General features: G+C 39.3%; 2 pseudogenes across 1 annotated transcript; one reads left to right on the plus strand and one right to left on the minus strand.

Moving 5' to 3' along the window:
- Positions 1-914: 914 nt before the first annotated feature.
- On the plus strand, positions 915-2,500 carry LOC120093168 (nuclear ubiquitous casein and cyclin-dependent kinase substrate 1-like; annotated as a pseudogene). Its single transcript, XR_015622621.1, has one exon. The product of XR_015622621.1 is annotated as a nuclear ubiquitous casein and cyclin-dependent kinase substrate 1-like (transcript).
- A 22,781-nt stretch (positions 2,501-25,281) lies between these two features.
- On the minus strand, positions 25,282-26,564 carry LOC120093169 (Ig heavy chain V region 102 pseudogene; annotated as a pseudogene).
- Positions 26,565-26,805: the final 241 nt, after the last annotated feature.

The following is a 26,805-nucleotide window of genomic DNA, read 5'->3' on the forward strand; positions in this document are numbered from 1 at the left end:
AAGCACTCACCATAAATTGTATAATGGACAAAGTAAAAAGACTTACACAATAACTGTACACCGGATTGAGAACGTTGACATAAATAAGTGAAAAACATGGCTGACTCTTAGGAGCTGAAACCATTTTGAACATAGTGCTGTGATAGATCCATATGAACAAGAATGAATAGTTAGTAAAAATTCTGATTAGAGAAACTTAAAAGGACCAACCAGACAAAAGACCTGAATCCTAGAAGTTTGCAATGAGAATCACTCCATAGTTACAGGGGCTCTAAGAAACTGACCCACCAACCAAAGAGCATACATGGGCTGGACTTAGGACCCTAGGACATATGTTCAATCTTCTTTGGAGTCCCGCAATAACTGGAGTGGGGGTTATGCCTAAAGCTGTTGCCTATCAGTAGAATGCATTCCCCTCACTAGACAGCCTTGTCTGTCCTCAGTAGGAAAGGATCCCCATAAGCCTACGGAGAGTAGATGCAGTAGCTTTGGAGGATATCAAATATGCCATCACGCTCTCAAAGAAGAAAAGAGCAGAATAGAAGGAGGGACTGTTTGGGGGAAACCATGGGAGAGGGGCAATAAATAAGGATATAAAATGAATGAATGAATGAATGAATGAATGAATGAATACATGGATGGACAGATAGATAAACAAATGAATACATACATACATACATACATACATACATACATACATACACAAACAAACACCTTTGGATCTCCCAATATAATGTGGGCAATTAAAAATAAACCCCATCCATTTTGAAGAGACCGGGTAGCGGGGGGCTCGTCAGATCCAGGGACCCGAAACAAGCAGCCGCGGACTCTGAGAAGCCAGCAGCTCCGGGCTTGGCAGCAGCGGCCCCGCTGGCCGGAGCGGGGGGGGGGGGGCGCCGAGTGTGCGGGGAGGGGGGTCCTGGTCCTCGTCTCCTCGACTTGGTCGCGCCTCGACAACGAACATGTCTCGGCCTGTCAGAAATAGGAAGGTCGTTGATTACTCACAGTTTCAGGAGTCAGATGATGCAGAGGGAGATTATGGAAGAGATTCAGGCCCTCCTGCTAAGAAGATTCGGTCATCTCCCCGAGAGACTAAAAATAAGAGGCGATCTGGCAAAAATTCACAAGAAGACAGTGAAGACTCAGAAGAAAAAGATGTGAAGAGCAAGAAGGATGATTCTCACTCAGCAGAAGACAGTGAAGATGAAAAAGATGACCATAAAAGTGTACGCCAGCAGCGGCAGGCAGCATCGAAAGCAGCTTCTAAGCAGAGAGAGATGCTCTTGGAAGATGTGGGCAGCGAGGAGGAGCCGGAAGAAGATGATGAGGCGTCATTCCAGGAGAAAGATTCTGGCAGCGACGAAGATTTCCTAATGGAGGACGACGATGATAGTGATTATGGCAGTTCAAAAAAGAAAAACAAAAAGATGGTTAAGAAGTCCAAACCTGAGAGGAAAGAAAAGAAAATGCCCAAACCCAGACTAAAGGCTACAGTGACACCAAGTCCAGTGAAAGGCAAGGGGAAAGTGGGTCGCCCCACGGCTTCAAAGACATCAAAGGAAAAAACTCCTTCTCCCAAAGAAGAGGATGAGGAAGCAGAAAGCCCTCCAGAAAAGAAGACATCTGCAAGCCCCCCACTCGAGAAGTCTGGAGATGAAGGGTCTGAAGATGAAGCGGCATCTGGGGAAGATTAAAAGTGATATTTGGGGAGAGGTTTTATTAAAAAAACAAAACAAAAAAGGAAACCTATGTAGGACACGGTTTGGGCTGTGGCTTGACTCATGGGCTTTCAGTGCTATTTCATTTGTCTAGAATAATGTTTTTCTCTCTACCATCTATCTTTCTCAAAACCATTGTATGCTGATGTGTTTAAGTTGCCATTTTGTCTCAGTCTTTTCTCTGCCAGTCCCCCCAACCCCCACGAAAGCCATGTCAATCAATCACTGGATTGACCATTTCATGTGTTAATAGCAGGAAGGAATGCCACGGCCGCACAGCAGTAAGATTTGAGGTGGGCGCTATGGAAGCTGCTTTTTACTAGCAACTTGAACAATAATCAAAAACAAAAATCTAGAAAGGTTTTAATTAAACAGTTGCTTTTTCTTCTCCTGTACTTTTGACAGACCAGTTGTCATTTAACATGAGCTTATATGTCTAAACTGTAAATGTCAAAAAGAATCATGACTCTAAATTTGTCCGGTGAGGCAGTTGGGAGGCGAACATGAATTCTGGGTTGCTAACTCAGTACGCAGTTACTCCCAGGTGTGGAGGGAGGCCGTCCTGGAACTCAGTATACTCGCTGTTCTCAGAGATGCGGGTCCACCGGTTCTTTCGTCTTGATAATGGGCTTCTGTCTTTTCTTACTGGGCCACCAGAATGAGTCTTAATTTCATATTTCATTCATGTTTTCATTGATTCAAGTTTTTAAAGTACATCCTGTTTTCTGGTAAAGTTTTACCAATGGTCAAAAATTAAAAAGATTGCTTTGAATTTCAATGACAAAAAAAAATAAACCCCCATTAGAAAATAGGTTGTTCAATTTACTTTTATAAAAATCCATTTTCCTGTGTGCTGCATCAGTTTCCTCCCTATCCAGAGGAAGTCCTTCCTTTGCTACTCGAAGGCAAATTCTACTTCTCCCTTATTCTCTTTCTCTTCTCCCTAATTATTTATCTCAAGACTTTTCCTCCTATTCCCTGTCCTTGTCCCTCTGGGTTAAACAAGACTTCTTTGTGCTGAGAACTTGGGTTTGGGATGTCCTGGGACTCTACAACCATTCCTTTACCTTCACCTGTGTTGTCCTGCAGCTGTTAGAGAAAGTTTCTGAGAATATTGAAATGGTGAAAATTTCAAATGTATTTGGTTGCTGTAAGTTCAAAGAACATCATATCGGGAAGGATGATATTCATGTCCTTTCTCAAGACACATGAATATGGGAAAGCTGAAATACAGATAATTTCTCTCCATAACCGATATCAGCTCTGCTGCAATCAGCTCTGGGATTATGTTGTGAAGATTCCTGAATGATGTCCACTCCTCCTCCAGGAGTCAAGATGCTTTTCCACTGCTTCAGTATCATAGCCACTGGGGTCTGCCTGCCATAAGAATCTGTAGGTTGAGCATCAACAAAGGAGAAACCTGTTCTCGAACAAGGATGTAAGTTACCTTATCATGTATTCTCAAAACATGCCTCTCAGTGCAGTTTGAGTTCTTGATTATTACTCTAGAAAACATGGACCAAACATCAGGAACAGAAAAGATTTATAGATACAGTAACTGCTGTGACAGCACTCCCATGAATTTCTCTAAAAAATGATTAGAAAACTTAAAAATGAATAAGAAAATGTCAACTTACCATGAACCTCTTGTTGAGAGTTCTGGGATTGGTGTTGATCACTCAGCAATAGGACCTGGAAATTCAGGGCTGTGCTCCTCTTCCAGAGCTACAGGCTCAGGTCTGGAATGATTTTCTAAAGGAAATTGATTAATTGCATGTCCTTCCAGGTCTGGAATGATTTTCTAAAGGAAATTGATTAATTGCATGTCCTTCTCCTGTATGCTAAGCTATTTGTTGGAAGCCTAGGAGATTTGTTTGCCTAGGCAAGAAAAAACAAACAAGCAAACAATAATAGGAAAGAATTATACGACTATATCTACTGATACATATATGGGGTTATTTACAGCAGTTGCTTTTTGTTACTGTTTATTTTAGTTTTTAATGAAGAATAGACTCTTTGTTCATACAATATATACTCTTATTACATTTTGCCCTACTACTACTCCTTTCTCTTCCTTCCGACCTCTTCTCCTATCTGGATCCTCATCCTTCCTGTCTTTCATAAGAATGAAGTTCTAGGAGTTAAAAATAGAACTGATCAAAAATAAAATACAATTAGCTAAAACAAAAGCTATTACACTGAAGTTGGAGAAGGTAAATAAATAAAAGGAAAAGACTCCCAAGAGAAAGCACAAGAGTCAGAGGACCACTTGTTCAAACACTCAGGAAACCCATAAAAGTACTAAACTGGGAAGTATAACATATACAGAGAGGACTGTTGCTAAAAATATTTGTGGAAAAAACTTTTCCTGAAAGAGCACAGGTGAAAGAATGTTTTGATATACCAAACACAAGAAAGGACTTTTGAAGAAGGAGTACAAACATGACCACACATAAATTGGAAGACAAGCACTGGGCCTTGTTTAGTTTGTTCCAACTCATTATTCTTATCTATCCACAGGCATGTATTGGTTCACCTTCCATAGTATTGTTGAGCTCAACCTATACTAATGCTGACATTGAGAGAAACTCACCCCCAAGAAGTGCTTATGAGATTCCTTCAACTGCTTGCTGCTTTATCAGCTTCAGGACAGCTGGTGAGTCTTCTGGTTTCTTCATGTTTCAGCTACAAGTGCCTGGTGTCTACCTGCCTACAGGACTGGTTTGCAGCTGCTGAGTTGTGTTAGGTGTTTGCTATGGGACTCAACTGCTGCCAAAGATAAAGCTCACCCCCAAAGAACTATTACTGAACAGGACCACTTACCCCATATCCTAATAAATTTTCTCTACCATTTCCAACATTGGGTGGTGGTTTACAGGAAATGATGAACTTTGTTAAAAAGTAAGGGTCAAAAATGTATGCCTACAAGAGACTAATAGATCCCATGGTGGCCTGGTGCTTGCAAATTCTGTCTTTGTGAGTTGATATGACTATGGCTCAGTTGAGATAAAGCCTGCAAATCCTAGTGTCTTCCATCCCTTCTGGATCTTGTACTCTCTGCTTCCTATTTCTCAAGATTTCTTGAGCTCTGATGAGTAGGATTTGATGAAGTGAACTCATTCAGATCTAGGCATTCCTGATTTTTTGCTTTAACGTCTAGCTGTTGGTCTGTGTTTTCTTTTACATTTGCTTCAAGAAAGTTTCCTGCTGATGCCTGAATCAATCACTAATCTATGACAGAAGTAAAATATCATTAGGATTCAATTTTGTTACATTGTTTACTTTACCAGTAGTATTTGATTTTATCCTAGGTCTCTGGGCATGGATCCATTGCAGAATGAAACGTTCACACAACTAATTGAACATGGACTCCAGTGTCTTTCGCTACATCCCAGGCTAGCAAAAGAGAAATGTAAACAGCAACCCAGCCACAAATCATTTACAGATCTAGAATCTGTCCTACCTGAAAATTGTGATAAGGGGATATTGGCACAAAGCTGGTGAAGTAACTAATGAATAATCTGATTTGACTTAAAGCTTTCTTACACAATGAGACACAACCCAAACACAGCATTCTTTATCACATAATTATAATGCAGTCTGAATGGTTATATTTCACTTTACTTTTGCCCACGTATGTTCATCTGACAAATGAAGTCATTTAAATAAAATTTTGACAAGTTCAGAAGGATTAATAAACTTTTATGAATGTTGAATACAGATACTCAATTGAAGATATTAGAAAAGAAGACAAAAAATTTTGTGAATTAATGCCTATGATCCATGCATGATATGCGAGACTACAAAAAGTAATGTAAATTATATGCATCACTTTTTTCTTCTCAACTTCTAAAACTCTTGAACATGGGATTTTTCCAATTTTTTTTTTTTGTTGTCTGGTAAGAACTGTGTTCCATGTAGCATTCCTATACTGCGAGCAAGTCAGTACTTTTAAGTATTTTCAAAGTTATATTCGATTGTTTAAATATTTCTTGATTTTTCAAAGTAACACTTCGGTTAGTAGGAAAAAACATAAAGAAATCTACAGTCTCCAGTCTAGGACTAGGATTTAAACTCTGATCACATGAAAAGATGTAATATTTGCAAAGAAAATATTACCAAAATTCTTCTCTCTCTCTCTCTCTCTCTCTCTCTCTCTCTCTCTCTCTCTCTCTCTCGTTTCCTAAAAATAATAATAAAATAAAAATAAAATAAAATTAGATGAAGAAAACAGTAACAGGAATGGGATTAAACAGACAAAAGTAAAAGCACAAGAAACACAGTGTAAGGGGACTTTCTGTTATGATATGGCTTCCACTACATGGACAGGAGAGGAGACTCTGTGCTGGCAAGGTGACCAGCAGAGGAGATAAAGAGTCAGTGAGGGGAAAAAGTGATCTTTGCATGATGGTCAGGGGAAACGCTCAGCTGTCTTGTTAGCAATCAGGGCACTTCTGTGGCTTTGATGAGCAATCCGGGTAATTCTGTGGATTTGACCAGCCATCAGGTATTTCTGCTGCATGGACTTACTAGGTACCAGCTTCTTTATTCATACAAGTTTCATAGAAAAAAGACCGACTGATAATTCTCATGGTACAGAATATCCATTTTCTTTGTCCATACACATTCAGGGATAAAACTTCAGTCATAATTAGAAAATACAAAAAGATTATTCTTATTATTAGTAGTACTATAACTCAAAACTTCAACTCCAAATCTAACACAATTAATATATGATAGCCTGCAACTACACTGGCAATGTGTGTTGTTGGAAAGCCCTCCAGAAAAAAAAAGTCTGAACCAGTATTTTTATGAATGGCAAATACTAACACCTAATTCATTTTACTATATGTACACTATAAAGTAGGAAAAGTTTATTTTAGTACATTTATCTTATTTACTGAAGTCTATTCTTCTGAGTGTTCCCTGTATGAACCCCTATTTTTAAGTACGTTTTCAGATAACTCTCAGGCTATAATAAAATAAGATATTCAATCTGTAAATTATTCTACTGGCCAGTCTGAGATTGTCGATTTTCTCTGTCTACCCTGCACCAATTTTACTATTTGAGTTTTCTCAGGGGCAGATACCCCAAAAAGTTTCCTGGAGGACTAGCCTCATCTAAATATGCATTTATCTCTGCATTGCCATGAGCCATCTAGTAGAAGCTAAAAACTAGTACATAATCTTCCTGATATGATTTCCCCCAGGAATTCTAACACATGACAGACTTGCTCCTATAGGCAAGGCCAGGGAGATTAAGGAAAGATTCCTGCTATTAAAATGGTTTTATTATTATTGGATATTTCTACAATCATTTGTCATTTGCCAACACTTTGCAGGAGATTTCCACAAGAACAATGAAGGTATACTGTATAGTAGTAATATTATATAGACAAATAGATGATTTCTTAATTCTTAATGATGATCCTATCAGACTTCCTAAGATAATATCATTAATTATTAAATCTTCCATAATAGAACTACTATTAATTCCTTTCTGATGTCAAAGCTACAATAAGAAATCTGCTATTCTTCAAATATAATTACTTAATTACTGCTGAGATAAAAAGCAGACATTTATAATGTAGAATACATTCAACAAGTTATAAAACAAAAATGGAACTAATGATTCTTTGTAGATTCAAAGACAGATAAAATATCGACTGGGTTAAACTATATAAAACTTCAATGTTAGCTTAGTTATAGTTTTAACTCTCTACCAAGCTGTAGAGCGAGGAACAATTACTGAATGTTTAGCCAGACAAATTCTCTTAAAGGATATGCATATACTCATCTTTGTTGTAAACCTCTTACTCAGTTTAGGATTTGAATTTATGTTTGAACTTCTAGGTCTTTGTCCATGACCTACCTTTTAATAGTTTTTATGTATTTTTTCCATTAAATCATAATCACTTAAAGTTCCAGTGATAGAGGATATGGCCACTTCAGGATCCACACCTGCACTGTTAGGAGTTTCAAGTAGTGTCACCCACATAGATGCTCTGAAGCATCTCCATATTCCAGATCTCTGGCACATCATAGACTTTTCCTACTTCACCACTCATCTCCCTTCTCTCTCTACCGTTCTCCCTACATTTAAACTACCCCCCAACTCTGCATCACATACCTTCCTCCTCACATGTCCCTCCTTCCATCCACCCTCATTTTCTTTTGTTTCCCCTTCTGAAAATGATTCAACAATGCTTACTTGGGACCATCCTAGGTATTTGACTTCGTTGGGTCTCTTAATTATTGCATGGCTACCCTGAAAATTGTGATTAACACACCAATAAGTGTTTATAAACCACACATTTCTATTTGGGTCTGGTTTAGTTCACCAGGCTGTTATCTTCTAGTTCTATCCATAAACCTTTGAAATTTATGAGGTCCTTGTGTTTAATGACTGAGTAGACAATGCTCACTTTATGAAACCATTTTTCCAATGAAATACAGGTAGTTTGTTACCAGTTTCTGGCTCTCATGAATATTACTGCTATGAACATAGTTAAGAAAGTGTCCTTTTGGAAACTTATGTAGCAAAGAATGGCCTTGTTGGGCATAATAGTTAGAGAAGCCCTTGATCCTCTCAAGGATCGAACCCACAGTGTAAGGGAATGTACTAGCAGCCTAACAGCACATTTGAAAGGTATAGAAAAAAGAAACAAATACAAAAAAGAGGAGGATATGTCAGGAAATAATCAAACTCAAGGCTAAAATTAACCATGAAGAAACAAAGAGTACTGTACAAAGACCCAACAAGACTAAGAGCTGGTTCTTTGAAAAAATTTACAGGATAGAAAAACCCTAAGAAAAACTAACTAAGGGGCACAGAGAGGGTATCCAAAATAACAAAATCAGGAATGAAAAAGGAAACAGAAATGGTAGACATCCAAAAAATAATCAGATCCAATTAACAAAATCTATATTCAACAAAACTGGAACACCTGGATGAAATGAATGATTTTATGCACACAAACCATATACCAAAGTTGAATCATGTTCAAATAAACCATATGAAGAGCCACATAACCCCTAAAGAATAGAAGAACTCATTTTAAGTCTACCAACCAAAAAAACGCCAGACCAGAGGGTTTCTGTACAGAATTCTACCAAACCTTCAAAGAAGACCAAATACCAATGCTTCTCAAAATATTCCACAAAATAGAAACAGAAGGAAAACTACCCAATTCTTTCTGTGAAGCCATAGTTACACTGATACCTCAAACTAAAAGACACAACAAAGAATACTTAAGAACAATTTCCCTTATGAATACCAATGCAAAATTAATAAATAAAATTCTTGCAAACCAAATCCAAAAACATCATTAAACATGATTAAGTAGGGTTCATCCAAGAAATGCAGGGATGCTTCTATATACACAAATCTGTCAAAGTAATCCTATATATAAACAAACTGAAAGAAAAAAAACACATGAACATCTCATTAGATGCTGAAAAGGCCTTTGAAAAAAATTCAACACCGCTTCATGTGAAAAGTATCAGAGTGATCAGCAATTCAGGTTCATACTTAAATATAATAAAAGCAATAAACAAAAAACCGACAACCGATATCAAACTAGAGAGCAACTCAAAGCAATACCATGAAAACCAGGAAAAAGGCAAGGCTGCCCACTCTCTACCTATCTATTCAATATAGTACTCAGAGTTCTAGCCAGTGCAATTAGACAACAAAAGGAATTCAAACAGATACAAATTGGGAGGGAGGAACTTCTGATTTCACTATTTGCAGATGATGTGATAGTATATATAAGTGAGCCCAAAAATTCTACCAGAGAGCTCCTAGTTCTGAGAAACAACTTCAGCAAAGTTGCCAGTTATAAAAAATGTCAGTGTGGAAAGCCATAATAACATTCGCCACCACAAGATGGCGCTGGCTTCCACTGCACCCCACGTGGAAAGCCGGGATAGCATTCGCCATTACAAGATGGTGCTGGGGGCTGGGGATTTAGCTCAGTGTAGAGCGCTTACCTAGGAAGCGCAAAGCCCTGGGTTCGGTCCCCAGCTCAAAAACAAAAAACAAAAAACAAAAAACAAGATGGTGCTGGCTTCCGCCGCGCCAGCCCGACTTCCTTTCAGGAAGCTAGCTGTGTGCGTATGTGCAAGAGTGTGTTCATGCCAGGTCTTTGCCCACTCCGGGGCATGCCTATGAGATCATGGTTAAGTGACCAATCAGGTGTGGACGCGCCGCGCTAGGGTGTATATAAGCCGCGCCATTCTGGGGCTCGGGGTTCTCCTCTTCAAGATGCAATAAACGCTTTGCTGCAGAAGGATCCTAGTGTCCGCACGTGTGTTCCTGCTGGCGAGGCGTTGGGTGCACGACATCAAAGAAATCAGTAGTGTTCCTTTTCTCAAAGGATAAATGGGCCGGGAAAGAAATCATAGAAACTACAACTTCACAATAGTCACAAATAATATAAAATATCTTGGTATGATTCTAACTCTCAGGTGAAAGATCTGTATGACAAGACTATCAGATCCCTGAAGAAAGCAATTGAAGAATAACTCATTAGATGGAAAGATCTCCCATGCTCATATCTTGGCAGTAATTATATATTAAAAATGGCCCTCTTACTGAAAGCAATCTACAAATTCAATTCAATCCCCATCAAAATCCCAACTCAATTTCTCATAGACTTAGACTGAGCAATTCTCAAATTTATTTGGAATAAAAAGTACCGAAAACAGGGAAAACAATCCTTCTGAGAATGATTCAACAGTAAATAAACTTCTGGTAGAATTACCATCACTGACCTCAACCTGGACTATAGAGAAGTAGTGATTAAAAAAAACTGCATAGTATTAGTACAGAGACTGGCAGGTAGATCAATGGAATAGAATTGAAGACCCAGAAATGAACCCACACATCTATGGTCACATGAACTTTGACAAATACTAAAATCATAAAGTGGATAAAAGACAGCATTTTCAACAAATGTTCAACTGAGGATCAGCATGTAGAAGAATGCAAATTGATCCATTCTTATCTCCTTGTACAGAGCTCAAATCCAAGTGGATCAAGAACCTCTACATAAAGCCAGATACATAGAGTCTAGTAGAACAGAAAATGGGGAAGAGCCTCGAACACATGGGCATAGAAACAATTTTGCATAACAGAACACCAATGACTTTAGGTTTAAGATCAATAAAGGATAAATGGTACCTCAAAAAAATTTAAAAGCTTCTGTAAGGCAAAAGACATTATCATTAGGACAAAACCACAACCGACAGATTGGGAAAAGATCTTTACCAATCCTACATCTGGTCAACGGCTAATATCCAAAATGTACAAAGAACTCAAATAGTTAGACTATAGAGAACCAAGTAACTCTATAAAAATTGACTATAACTAAACAGACAGTTCTCAACTGAGGAATATCAAAGGGCCAAGAAGCACCTAAAGAAATGTTCAACATCCTTAGTCATCAGACAAATGCAAGTCAAAACAACACTGAGATTCACTTAATACCAATCTGAATGGATAGGATCAAAAACTCAGGAGAGAGAAGATACTGACAAAGGTGTGGAGAAAGAGGAACACTCCTTCATTTTCGATGGGACAATAAACTGGAAAAATTACTTTGGAAATCAATGGTGCTTCTTAATAACATTGGAAATAGTTTCCATCTGAAGTTGCAGCTCTACCACTCCTGGGCATATACCCAAAAGATGCTCCAACATATAACAAGGACAGATGCTCCACTATGTTCTTAGCAGCCTTATTCATAACAGCCAGAAGCTGGAAAGGACCCAGATGCCAGAGGAATGGATTCAGAAAATGTGATACATTTACACAATTGCATACTACTCAGCTATAAAACAATGGGATCATGTAATTTTTTAGGTAAATGGATGGAACAAGAAAACATCATACTGAGTGAGGTAAATGAAGCACAAAAGAACAGATATAGGATGTACTCACTGATAAGTGGATATTAGCCCAAAAGCTAACAGTGCCAGATACAGGAGGGGATGGGACAGAGGAACCGAGTGTCAGCAAATGGAATAAAAATATGTAGCAGCGTTAAGGAACTCTTAACTGGAGCTAAGAGACCCACTGGCGGGTCAAAGGCAAGAGGGAAAGAAGGGGCTCCCAGGATACAACAGGGAGGATTTTAGCTGAAGTGTGCAGAAAAGAGGAAATAGAACCTGTGGAGACTGCCTGCTGTATATAGGCATGGACCCTGGTTGGGGTCACCCACACATCTCAAAGTTTTTAACCCAGAAATATTTCTGTTTAAAGAAAAAGCAGGGACAAAAATAGAGCAGAGACTGAAAGAAGGACCATCCAGGACTGCTCCACCTGGGAATCTATCCTGTCTGCAGACACCAAGCCTGATACTATTGCTGTTGCCAAGAGGCCCTTGCTTCCTGAAACCAAGTGAGGCTGTTCCTTGGGAGGTTTGGTCAGCAACTGACCAATGCATATGTGGATGCCAGAGCCAACCATCAGACTGAGCTCAGGGAACACTGTGGGGGAGCTGGTGAAAGACTGGAGGAGTCGAGGGGGATTGGGACCCCATAGGAAGAACAACATGCACTCTCTGGACCACCCTCCAGTGCTCCCAGATACTAGATCACCAACAAAGAAATGTACCTGGAGGGATTCATGGTTCCAGGTACATATGTATCAGAGAATGGCCTTGTTTGTCATCAATGGGAGGGTAGGCCCTTGGTCGTCTGGATGTTTGATATCCCAATGTAGGGAGATACTGGAAAGGTAGGGTGTGAGAGGATGGGTGGTCAGGGTAGTACTCTCATTTAGTAAAAGGAGAGTGAGGGGAGAGCAGATATGGGATGGAAGGTGGTTGTTTACAGGTTACCGGGAAGTGGGTATCATTTCAGATTTAATGAAAGGAATGATTCATAAAGATAAATTTTTAAAAAGAAAATTCTGTGAGGTGAAACATTTAATGATGTCATAGATTAATACCTAATTTTTGTCAGTTCCGGAAGAGAAAAATGATAGATGGCTCAATAGAGCAATAGGCAACTACGAGAAATGAGTGGAGACTTTGCACTCAGGAAGCATGGGCACACCAGAAATAAACGAACATGTTTTGTCTTTCCATGATGTTCTCTAGTTTATAGAAAAGTAAGAAGTACACAAGATTTGGAGCCGTTACTCAGTTTGTTTAATTTCAATTACATTTGTTTATTAAAAACCTTATACAATATACTCTAACCACAATTTTCCTCTCCCCAACTCCTCCTAGATCCTCATTCTTTTGCTGCCAACCAAAATTTATACCTTTCTGTTCTCTCATTTTTTAACCAAACACAAACAAAAACATAAAACAAGAATCACTTTCTATCTCTTTGTCTCTATCACTATTCATCCTATCTCTCTTGTTATACACATATGCGGGCACACACACACACACACACACACACACACACACACACACACACACAAACAAGCAAACTTAAAAAAAACACAAAAAACCAAATGTACGTGAAAAGACTAATAAGACAAAAAAATGAAGAAATAAGACTATATAACACAAACACTCTACAAACATCCCATTGTGTTGGTTCTGTTTGTCCATCTACTGGTCATAGTGCCCACCTTCTAGTGTGGTTAATACAGAAAGTAAGAATCCACTTAAGAAGACTAATTGTCCATTTTAAATGAATACCAGCTGCAGATAAATTCTTAGCTCATGGTGGGAGCACATGTCCACACCGCCCTTTCTGTTCAGGGTGTCATTGGCTTGAACCTACCAAAGTCCTATGCTTGTTTCCACAGTCTATGTGAGTTCATATGTGCATCAGTCCTATTGTGTCTGGATGAGAATGTTTCTTTACCATCATCCATTGTCTCCGGCTCTTAAAATCGTCCTCTGCAATGGTCCATTAGTATTGAGATGAAGGTTTAATGAGGACAACCCATTTAGTACCAGTGCTCTAATGTCTTCCACTCTCCAAATTATCCATTTGTGGTTCTCTCTTGCTTCCCATCTACTGCCAAACATGTCTCTGATGAGGGATAGATTAGTTGCTGTTTGAAGTGTATATTTATATAAATAAAAATCATTTTATTGATATGTTGCCCTATCACAACAATGGCATATGGTTTTCCCTTAGTGCCATGGCCTATCCAATTTCCATCTTTTGGCATTTCTACCAGAGTCAGCCATGACTAACTCAAACTCTAACCACCCTAAACCTAATTTCATAGTCCTTAAATTCCATCAAGGAATAAATTATTAATTCCACAATGCTTTTGCACCTATTGTACCAGCATAAGCCACACACAGGTAACTATTTTAGACGATGGGGTTTATAGCTATATTGATGATTACCTTTCTTATTCAATACTATACAAAGTACCTCCAGTTCTATAAGTACTAATAAGTGGGAGTGAAGCTTCTACTCGGGCACAAGCTCAACTTCTCTGTATTCAGTGAGAAAGATAAGTGTTGTCTTGAACACTATCGTCTTAAAAAGAGTTTGTGGAGAGCAACCAATAGACTTCAGAACAGCCTGAATTATTTGGGAGTATCTATGGATATTCTCTGGTTAAACACTCAATTTGAGAATACTCATCCAGGAATTCCCATCTCCACCATATACAGCTGTTCACTGAAGATGAACATTATGATAGTTTGGAATCTTCTGCTGTGGGATTTTGAAGCCTAGGACTGAAAGGAATCATAGCTGTGAACCACCTGGTATAAGCACAAACATCCTCAGCTTTATAAAACAGAACACAAACAGAATTCTTTGTGAACATCTTAATAGGGACCTATGGTGAAAAACAGGAATAGAAACATCTTAACCTAAGAACAAACAGGAAACCACAGAGGTCAGAAGAAAAGCTGTGGACATACCCTTTTATGATATAATAAGGAGGAACAGAGCTGAGAACCAGTCTGAAATATTGTACAGCTGAAAACTGAGGCTCTATCAGTGTGGTCTCCAAGCACAGTAGTATGTGGCAGTATCTGCAGAGTCCATACTCGTGATCTTGAGGAATGCTTGGTTGTTGGAGGTGTCCTTGGAGACTGTGAGCCGGCTCTTCAGAGATGGATTGTAGTACTTATCATCATCCCAATCAATGGTTGCCAGCCACTCGAGACCCTTCCCTGAAGGCTGACGAATCCAGCTCACACGCATACCATAAGTGCTCAGTGAAAACCCAGAGAAAGTGCAAGTCAGACTGAGGGCCTGGGAGGGCTGCAATATCCCAGGGCCAGACTCTTTCAGAGTAACCTGAGACAGGACATCTGTGGAGAAAGGAAAGGTGAGTAGGTAAGGTTGGAACAGGTGAGAATAGAACAGTTCATCCCTTAGGAAGCCTTGGTACTCACATGCAGGGACAATCAGCAGTAGGAATGAGGAAGTAAGCCTGTCCATGGCTGCACAGTGATTGCCCAGGCCGAGCTTTGGCTTTTCAACCCAAGGTTGGGTGGATCCAGGAGAGATTTGCATTCCCTGACCAGGTGCTGACTCTGATGGTGTACTTAAGTTTAGGACTCAAGATGTATCAGTCTATGATGGGAGATGCAGGAGCCACAAGAGAGTTCATATCTGCTTCTCACAGAGAGTATGTAACACACAAGACCGGGTTCCTCACTATAAACATTTGTCCTCAATGATGTTGGGTTGCAGTAGGATTGATAGAAATGCTAACTCTAACAAAAAGTGTAGTGACTCTGCCCACTCATCTAGGAATCATTTCCCTGTGTTTCTGCATGGAGAACAGATAAGGAGTTCAAAGGGGAGATTTTACTCCTACGTTGTGGACACTCTGTGTCTAGGCCCTGAATGAGTACTATATATTTCCCACATTATTGGTAAAGTTATAGTAGACTTCTTGCCTAGTAAAAGAGTATATACCATCTCAAGCTGGCAATTATAAATACTGTAGTTCCATGAAAGAGGGTGATTTCATTGACTTTACTGATGTGTCAAGTTCCTGCCTCAGATACTTTAAATTGCTATTTATTCCACAATCAGTAGCTTCATCTTTATATTAGCCTGTATTTCTGACAACTTTAAAATTAAGAGCAGAAAACATAGACTCTAAGCATGGAGAAGTTTACTTAATCTCCTAGAAGTGTATGATCTTGAAAGAAGGCACAGTAGGCAGAGGATGCTGAAAGGCACTGCACACAAGGTTAGGGTATTTTTTTCACTGCCTTCAGATATGTTAATATACAATGTACTCTTCTTTGTTCTTATCAGTATTGATGGTTTAGTATTTAAAGAGAATAAAATTTGACTAAGTTTGGTCAACTTTGTGCAGTGGCTTGTTGGCATGAATGTGACTTAATTTATGGAAAAAGCTTGAGTAGATGACTGATTCCATTAAAGAAATCGACACCAAAGCAATCAAGTTCCTTTTATGAATAAAACAGCTTCATATTTTCAAATGTTTGAGAAGTAAAAATATCAAGGTATTTCCAAACCATAAAATAAGACCTTAGCACAAATTTGTATCAATACAAGAAAGGGAAAACAATGCCACAATGCTGAGTGCCATCTGCAGCCCTGAACCTTCAGGGTAGAATGAGCAATAAGACCTGCACTAATGTTTATATTCTTTTTCTAGGGGGTGGTCAATGTTAAAATGACTCTTTATATATTCAAAGATCATCGTATACCTCCTCATCAGGCAGGAGAGGGGGTCTACAAGAAGGCAAAGACCCTGGAATAGATAACACAAAGGCTAAGTTCTCAGGTTTGGATGATGGGACCAGAGGGCCAGAGATAAAAAGATTGCTGGTTCCTGAATATTGAAAAGTGAGACAACAGACTCTTCAGAAGAAGAGTATGTCATTCTAACCAGGACACAAGTGTTGCATTTCAGATGCTTTGCCCATAGAGGGCATGAAAGCATAGTGTTGTCTTAAGTCTGTGATATGAACTGCTATGGATGAAGATATTTTTCATGAAAATTTCAGATATATTCAAAGTAATACTGGGTTCAAGTCCATAAATGTACAGAGATGTGAACAACATGTTACAAAAATTAAAATACATAAAGATAATCGAGTAGTATTCCATACAAATTAATATATAAAGAATCCTGCCACATAGGGCTCAAGAATTAGAATATATTACTCTAAATATGAATCACATTAACTCATCCACATTAGATTATTTCACTGATAAACTTTGCAGTGGTCAAAATCCTTGGACTCAGGGATTCTCAGCTATAGAGCCTATGTCCAACTCAACTATTGTGTTTATGCATTTCTACTCAGTACAATAAGCATTGTTGAGACTCTATGTTAATCACAAGGACATATGAGGAGAAAAGCACTGCAGACTGAACATGTATTACCTAAGGTAGAACTACTAATCCATCCTTCAGAAACTCTCAACAACTTGGATTGAAAGTGACCAAACTATCATGCAATTCATTTGGGAAGGGCATGTTATATGTTGATGGTATGAGTAACAGGATTCCAGATATGCACAGAGTAGAGCAGGAATCAGACATTCCTTAAGATGATGTGTAAAGTTTGCTACCACAGTCAGGATTTAAGCTCATGAAGTGCAATTGGCATCCAGCCAGGGGGTAGGTTAATTCGAGGATAATGGGGAGGGGAACACCCATATAGAAGGGGAGAAGAAGTTAGTGGGCTGATGGACAGGAAACCGGTAAAGGGATTAACATTTGAAATGTAAATAAAAAGAAAAAAAGAACTAAATGGGCTTGCAACTCTATAAGAACAAAAATGCCAACCAACCAGAGCTTCTAGAGACTAAACCACTACGGAAAGACCATACTGACCCACGGCTCCAACTACATATGTAGCAGAGAATAGGCTTGTTGGGGCACCAGTGGAAGGGGAAGCCCTTGGTCCTACCAAGGTTGGACACCCAGTACAGGGGAATGTCGGGGGGGCCCGTAACGATGGTGGATGGTGGTGGGGGGAACACCCAGATGGGGGGGGGAGAGGAGCTTATGGATAGGAAGCCAGGAAAAGGAATAACATTTGAAATGTATATAAAGAAATATATCTAATAATTTTTTTCAAAAAGAAAAAGGAGGAAATGTAAATTCCCATGGATTTGTATCTGAACATATTGAAATAACATACCCCGATTCATGAATACAAATAATTTTGTATTTAAACTGAATAAAAAAAAAGTTATTGGAAATGAAAAGAAAATAAAAATATAAGAAGGGCCTGACTATAAAATACACCGAGCTTTTCCCTCTCTCCTTCACCTGAGCTGAGGGCATCACATGGCAGCAGGGTCAGGTCTCCCACACTTTCCCAGTAGAGCAGCATGGGCTTAACACTGTGGCTGGAACATCCATGACTGTATTCCCAAGTCACAATCAATCTTATTTTCCAACTGAGAAAGTCCCTTCTGCCAGTCAAAAGAAGTTACAAGACAGATTTACAGTTGCAGCTGACAATGAAGATGATGGCGCATGTTTGAAATTTTTTATCATTTCATTTGTACATGTAATTGTTTTTGTCCTTCCAATAAGGTTAATGTGTAATTAATAAAACATATGCTCAATTACTTAATAAAGAACTTTTACTGTCCTAAATTTGTAGTTTTCTGACAGTAGCTACAACACATGTATCGTTTGGTCTCTGAAGTTGTGTGATGTTAAAAAAGGAAGCGGCAAAGTCTCCTAGAACTTCCCCACTCTCCAGATGTTTCTCTGCACCTGTTACTGTTTCACTCCTGGTGAAAGTTGGATCTGTACCACCCCCTTCTGGTCCTGAGCATCCTCAAAGGGAGATGTTTCTGAACACACAAGGAACCTGCTCACTGTGTCTCCTGCACAGTAACACAAGGAAGTGTCTTAGTGGCCTGGAGCTCTGCTTCAGAGTCAACTCGTTCATGAATGGGTCAACTGACATTCTGATGGATTCTTCAGGGACAGCTCCACACCTTATACAGAACTTAGTCTATTTTCTTTAAGGGCATGTAGGTTCTTCATGAAGGTGAACAACCACAAGGAGGCTCTCACCTGTGACAGTCATGAGCCATTGTCACACAGTGCAGAGGTCCAGCCTAAGCAAGGGGAGGGTCTGGAAGCAAGGCAGTAATGGGAGTGGCACTAAGATAATAATGACTCAGGGTCAGTAGTGGATGCAAGCTGTCATTTCAAGTGCTCTCTGTTTATCCAAGGATTCTCTTCATTCTTCCTTCCTCTACTTTCATGCCTTTGCCTTCCCCCAATTTCTCGTTCTTTTTCCTTCTCTTCTTTCATTCTTTCTTTCTCCCAACCAGAGAGCCTGAATGCAGTCTTTTATCTAGTAAAGTTACATCTTTAAGGTTTTGATCATTATTAATAGTTACCTAAAATCCTTAAATTTACGTATGTCCTATAAATTCCAGATTGTTGGGGGGGACGGCAGTAATGGGAGGAGGATGCAGTGGGGAACACCCCTTGAGAAGGGGAGGAGGAGGGTTTAGGGGGATGTTGGCCTGGAAACCAGGAAAGGGCATAACAATCGAAATGTAAATAAGAAATACTCAATTTAATAAAGATGAAAAAAAGAAAGATAACACACACTACTAAGGTTGAAATGAATTTTTAAGTTTTTAATTTTATGCATGTAAAACAGCCAGTTCTCTCTAATATTTCTCAAGGCATTGTCATAGTCAATCCTACAAGTGACTAGGAGAACAAACTACTAATTTTTGTATTCTTTTACATTAACTTTTAATTCTCTAATCTTTATTTTCTTATCCTAGCAATTCCATAGCCTAAAGTACTCTCCTTCACATACTAATTATATATATATATATATACATATATATATATGCAAGTATTCCTTCTATAATAGAAATCCATTATTTGCTTGTATTTTATAGATTCCTATTTTTTATCCATGCTTTTTCTCCTTGAGACCACTTTAACTTTCTATCCTTGATGTCCCCAAGTTTATTGTGGCTCAATAATGCAGTAGGCATTCGAACAGACAGTACATGTATCTCCTCATGATTCCAAATTCAAGGATAAGTCTGGAAATAAACCATTTCTACAGAGAACCATGTAGGTTTTTTGACCTTAGTGACAGTGGTGTCTATATCATTCCCCATGGCCCTAAAGAACAAAGACAAGACCTGTTCCTTGCTGTCCATAGCCTCATGACCACCTCCATTCCTCAACTCTGAGAAGGACATCTGTTTCATTTATCATGGAGTGATTTGTTCTGAGGAATTGGGGGAAGTATATTCCCCAGAAAGAGAGATTGTAAGTAAATTAGTAGAGAGAGTAGATCGATTTCAGGTCAACAGTGTGATAAGCACACGAGGTGATTATGTGGATCAATGGGATGGTGATGCTCCAGGGGCAGAAACTGGGTCAGAACTGCCCTACTCAACCATGCCAGACCTTCATGTCTCTCCTCATGGATCAACACAGATAACCCACAGGGCTTCTAAGATTACATGATGTTTGTTTACATTCTACTCATAGAGACCAGCACTAACTATATAGAGTTGAAAGCATGGTGCCCAGGTTGTGAGATGGTTGCGTATGATCCTAGGTTAAACTGGATGGAAACAGGGAACCATGGAAACAAAAGTGGTCAGAGCACAGGCCAAGTACTCTAGAAGGTGCATTAAGAAAAATTGCACACAACATTGTTTATTTATTTTCCTGTTTCCAGAGTCTGTAAATTTATGCATATTTGTTTTGCTCATCAGTGTTATTGTTAGTTCTTTGAATATTAAGACTCTAAATACTTTCTGAGAGATTTTACCTCTTTCCATAATTTTGAATTCCCTCAGACAGGAACTGGCATGTTTGTATTGTGTCAGGTAATGGTTCTGTTGTAGTTTTTATATTATTTCCTTGTACTTTATACATCTCTTGAAGTGCACTTGTTTTTGCATTTTCTTCAGATCTTTTTTGTGATGTTTTGGTTTCTATGTCTCTTCTTAGAGAAACATCTGCATGAAGTTCAGCTGCAAGAACTGGTGAAAATGGTGTTGAGTGTCAAAAAGAATTGCTGAACTTATTTTGGTTATATATACAAATGACTAAGGTTGGGGCTATACACATAGCATGAGGTAAGTAGGTGTTGTTAAATTTGGTCGTCCATGAACACTATGAGCCTGCTGGAATCAGAATAGCAAACTTCATACCACCTGCAGTTCTTCTATTATCAGGAGTCTGTGATTAGGGATACAAGGCCCAAAGGTGTCTAGGATTACAGAAATATAGACACCAGTTTCTGCAGTGACATTTTGCACTTCAGATATCAGAATTCCACACCTGTATTGGCATCAAATACCACTAGAAACAAAGCACCTTTCGCTCAGTGTACCCTGGCCACACTGGAGACAACATTTGGGCCTTGAACTGATCAGGCTAGAAACCTGATCACAAGATAATGCCCTGTCTCTCAGAAGCCAGATGTCTCATAAAGATTGAAACTTCCATAATATTGTTTCAGATTAGTACACATGAGCCTGTGATTACCCCTCAATAACTCTCACCAGATCTAATCCAAGAACTCAATGCCTTATGTAAAGTAATTTTATTCATCCTCTGTAAGGGTTATCTTCACATGTTCCTTGCTCTTTCCTGAGAACACATTATACATGATAACTAGTCTTCTTGTGGGATTATTTTTAATTTACATAAATAGCATAAATATTGCTGAGGGCTGCCCCAGTCTTTGGAGGTTTGGAGCTGAGGAGAAACAGCTGATGATCTCTGGCCTTGTAACAATCTCTAACTGTACTGGGGACTAGATGCTGATGGCTTCTGGAGTCTTAACACCCTCTTGCTTATTCTGTGCCTGAAAACCACTGGCTTCTCTTCTCTTTAACTCTCTGTGCTCTGTTAAACACCAGGAACTTAACTCTTTATTGCTGCACTGTGTTTCAGTAAGCACTGACAACTTAACTCTTTATGCTTAAATAAGCACTGGGGGAATCTTTGCTTAAATAAGCACTGGGAAACTTAAAATTTTGTTAGAGATATATGTTTAAATGAATGCTTAAAAATAACTCTTTTTTTAAATTTACTTATTTTTACACACCATATTTTATTCCCTGCCTGAATGCCCCCCCCCCCCCGCTGACTGCTGCACATCCCATATCTCTTCCCCCACCGCCCATTCTCCACAAGGATGTGCCCACCCCACACTAAGCTGGGACAAGAAAGCTGCCTTTATCCAGACACTCATCTGTCTGATGACTCCCTGAGACATAGATGGCAGCTAAGACCTACAGACTTGGAACCTTTCAGCTATAGATGAACTCTCTTGCCAAAGGCAAGTGGCTACTGAACTTGGGGAAGGTTACATAATAGTAAGGAAAACATGATGTCTAGCTAGATTAATCTAGTGTTTCTTAAAACCAAAGTTAATACCCTCAAACCATAAGAACCATGCAACAATTACTTGGTTCAATCATCCTTTGTCCTCCTAACCCCATCCTCATCCCTTGTTACCACTCTAGCTTAATTGCCCTACCCCTCCTGCCTATTTAGTGTTTTTTTTGATACTTCAGTCCCACCCAAACTTTTCATGACAAATGACACCGCTCCTTTTAAAAAAGTAAAGGGGGCAATTGTGTGGCAGCAGGCAGTGAAAAGTACCCTAATTCCTGATCTAGAGAGGTTGATTCCTGAAAGACACTAAATTGGACAGCAGGTGCATTCCCAGTACCTCAGAATACCAGGGTCTGATGTACCCGTGCCCTCGCAAAGACCACTATTGAGAGGTTTTAGACAGACCAGTCATGTAGGGCAATACCTCAAGACCCTCCTCCACAGGTGAGAATGTGAACACAGGTTACATAGGCCCACAACAGATCAGTCACGCAGGACAACACCCCAAAGCCCTCCTCTACAAGTCAGGATTTGGCCACAGGTTACATAGGCTCAAGACAACACCTTAGGCACCTCCTCCACAGGCGAAGTTGTGACTACAGGTCTTGTAGGCTCTAACAGATCAGTCATAGAAAGAGAACCATGCCTCCAAATATGTATATGAGGTCTTCCCAAGCTCTCAGGCTAAACAAATAGGAAGTACCTGCTGTCAGACACTGACCCATCCAAAAACCTGTATTTAATATCCTGTTCAGAATAAAGGTGTGCAGGAACTATTCCACCATCTGAGAGCTTCTGTCACAAAAGCTGTAACACTGCCATTTGGCAAAGACATTCACTTCAGAAAGAAATCTGCTGTCCAAGAAATGATCCTCTCCCCAAGCTTTGCTGCACCCCTTGCCAGCTAGTCAGTCCCCTGCTGGCTCAGCCCCAGCAACCAAAGCAGCAGGCATCAGCTAAAGGGAGCAGAGCCTACTACTGGGGCAGTAGAAGCTGTTCCCCCTCCCTGCCCGAGGTCTCTCCCCTTGCCCTAACCCATGCACCCAATCATGTGAAAGATCTCAGTGGGAGAGCCCCAGGTGCCAGAGCCCTACACACCTGTTCCTCAAGTTCTGCCCAGCTAATTTATTCAGATGTCTTTCTTTCACTGACACATGCCACAAGTAATTGTCATTAGTAATGGTGACAGTGACATGAAGATTGAAGAGGGCATGAGGGCCTGGTGCTCACAGAGAAGCAAAGTTTTATGGGTTTACCTCATCTGGATTTGTGGTTCAATTCCATTTATCAACCTTTCTTATTTTTATTTTACTCCAATCTCTCTCTGTTTTCATTACAAGAATTTTAGTCACATAGGGGTGGTTCTTCAAGGAAGGAGAAAAAAAATCAAATATCTGCTCCATTCAGAAAGCTGAGAATAGAGTTTCTTAACAAACTGGTGACTTTTTTTTTGCTATTTGTGGAAACAGAATTTATTCTAATTACCCAGAATGATTATCCCAGATTCTTCCATCATTAGACTATTACCCATCCTAAGGGAGGTGTCATATATACTTTATGGCCTGCTGAGATGCATGCTATTGATCAGAGACCACACTAGGCTGCAGGCTGTAGCAATAGAACTACACGCATAGTCATAAGAATTTCATAAAAAGTTTCTATAGGACCACACCTTATCCTTTACTGTTCAACTGGATTTCGAATGATTATGCAAATTGGTGTTGCCTGGAGACACTTTTTCAAATATTCTTATTATGTTGAAATATACCTACAATGAACAGTTTGTGCTCAGATCCCTCAAAGTCCAATCCAGGTTGATAAGGACTCAGCACCACATCCTCATTCTTATCTTCACATAGTTTGTTTCCTTCTATGACCCCTGCAGGGATGACCTCAAGAAATAAAAGCTTTCATAGGAGAAATTATTCTGTGCTCTTAGAGATTAATAATAGAAAACTTCAAACTTAAAATACATACAAACTCACTGACACACACACACACACACACACACACACACAAACAGAGGGGGGAGGAGGGATGGAGGGAAGTAGGGGACAGGAAGGCTGAGTGACACTAAAACCCAAATATTTTACTTACATATTTCTTTATACCTAAATATTATTGTTTTTACATGTGCTTCAGTCCTTTCAGTCCTGCCTTTTCAGTCTGGTTTAAAGATTTAAACAAAGACATGAGACTTTGAGCATATGGGAAATTTACACAGCAGATAACTATCAGAAAGTTCTCTTTATTAATACTTTAAAATTCTTTTTCTTACAACTTATTGAAAATACATTGCTTTGTGCAATATGTTCCTATTACTGGTTTCCATTCCCCAACACCTTCTAAATCTTCTCCCAGCTCTACTCTGTTCGTAAAATTAGAAAACATACAGAATCAAAATGTGATAAAAATGCAAACAAATGGAAATAGGACAAAACAAACAGAAGAAAAAATTACCAAAATAAAGCACAGCAAACCTATGTGGATAGAGACACACACAAGTTCACTAATACTGCATAGAACAAAGCTGGGCAGTGAGTATGCAATGGACTCTGAGAGTGGATGCTGGATCTGTATAGGTCCATGCTCTATAGAGGAGAGTGACTGCAGGGATGACTCCTGAGACTGGGAATGAGGTGAATATGAGATCAAACATTTATGTATAATCAAGAACCTCCCTCAGTCAACAGATACATACATTGTGTTGATAAAGTAGTTCAATGAAAAGTGATTTAATGATATTTTGAGCAATGTACAGGAATTAAATTTGCATGTCTGTGAATTCTGCTAAATATTCCTCACATCTAAGAGACTGGAATTTCCGCTGGCACACACAGCAAGAGATAACAACACACCTGAGATCATTGAGACTATGAAAGAGTGTTTGCTTGCCTATGTTAGATTATATAGGTCAAATTTTTATTATACATTATTTTTAACAATTACAAATTCTGGTTGCTTAGGATCCAGTGATATTTTTAAAATGTATCACCACACTTTTCACTTTTTATTGTTTTATTGAGTAGGGAACATACCAATAGAAGTGGTAACTGGTGAAGTGATTCACAAGGTATGATGAATTGTAGGGTTATCCAAGCAGCATTATAAAGATGATTCATTATAAAGATGACAAGGGCACTATACGACTATGAGGAGGAGACAATAAATGGACATTCAACATTACTATTCCTGAGCATGTCTAAAGATTAGTCTTTTATCTCATCCCAGTCTCATGGAAGCTTGCTGCTCCTTCAGTTTTTGACACACTCAGGATGTGGTTAGAACACTGTGTCTTGCACAGTAATAGACCGCAGAGTCCTCAGATGTCAATCTGCTGAGTTCCATGTTGGCTGTGTTGGAGGATTTGTCTGCAGTCAGTGTCGCCTTGCCCTTAAACTTCTGATTATATTCAGTAGTATCAATTATAGGAATAATAGCTCCAATCCATTCCAGGCCCTGTCCAGGCCTCTGCTTTACCCAGTGCATAGAATAGCTGGTGAAAGTGTACCCAGAAGCCTTACAGGATATCTTCACTGAAGCCCCAGGCCTCACCAACTCATCTCCAGACTGTTGCAGCTTTACCTCAGAGTGGACACCTGTTCAGAGAAAGGCAGAGTGGAAATCATTGTCACCCCAGACCCTGTCTCTTCTTGAAATTTGGAAATGCTGAGCCCCTTACCAGCAGTTATGGACAGGAGAAAGGGAAAGACCCAGCTCCATTCCATGGTTAGAGTCAGGGTATTCAGGGATTGTGGAGAGGACACTGATCACAGGTTGTTTTTAGTGTGTGTCTTCCCTGTATTTACTGCTGTAGACTCAGGTAATTTGCATATTAATTAGCAGGAGGTATTTTACATAATAACCTAGTCCAGCTGGAGAAGAATGGGAGGAGAGGGAGTTAAAAGGCACATGGGTCAGGCCACAGGATGCTCAGGTACAAGTCCTAATCCTCTCTGAGTAAATGCATCCCATACATTTCCACTCTGAGCAGATGATCTAGGGTCTAAACTCTCCAAAGATTTTTGCCATGAATCTGTTGCTTCACTGTGGCAAAATATCATCAGATTGCTCTATAGATGGTTTTGTGATGATGATGAAAATGATAGAAAACTCTGAAAATGGCTATATTTTTAGAATTTATTGCCTTCTTTCAGATATATGGAATTAATATTTACCTTTCCTATAGGTTATATGTTTCAAAACTCACTGCAATGACTGAAAGTAAATGTACTATGCATATACACGTAGAGTCATCACTAGTAAATATTGAATCTCTAGAAATAGTATGCCACAAAAGTGAATTTATTTTCCCATCAGTTATCAAATGTCAAAAGATATTCAGCTTAGTGTGTACCCTCAAGGTTTCCTTCACATCCATGTTGTAATGTTTTGGTTTTTTTAATATGTTATATTACTTTGTGATGAGAAGAGGGTATACATGCACCAAAGTGGATTTACTAACCTGAGGGGACTAATTTGCCAAATCATTCCCAAGAGATTTACCTGATATTGGCAAGCTTACCAGAAGGTATCTTTACTTGCTCAGCCATGTCAAGATCTACAATGTGGTAATTTTCACTGGTGTGATTTGTGTGTGTGTGTGTGTGTGTGTGTGTGTGTGTGTGTGTGTGTGTGTGTGTGTGTTGTGCTGGTAAATATACCACCTGAGAGTTTGCTTTTCAGTAATAGTCCACTCCCTAAACATAGAATTTCATGGTAGAGTTTCTGTGAAGTGTTTCACAAAGAATCTAGATGGTATTCTAGCATGGAGACAACTCATGTCAATCACAG

This window comes from Rattus norvegicus, chromosome 6 (assembly GCF_021556685.1).
Source record: "Rattus norvegicus strain SHRSP/BbbUtx chromosome 6, alternate assembly SHRSP_T2T, whole genome shotgun sequence".
Lineage (NCBI taxonomy): Eukaryota > Metazoa > Chordata > Mammalia > Rodentia > Muridae > Rattus > Rattus norvegicus.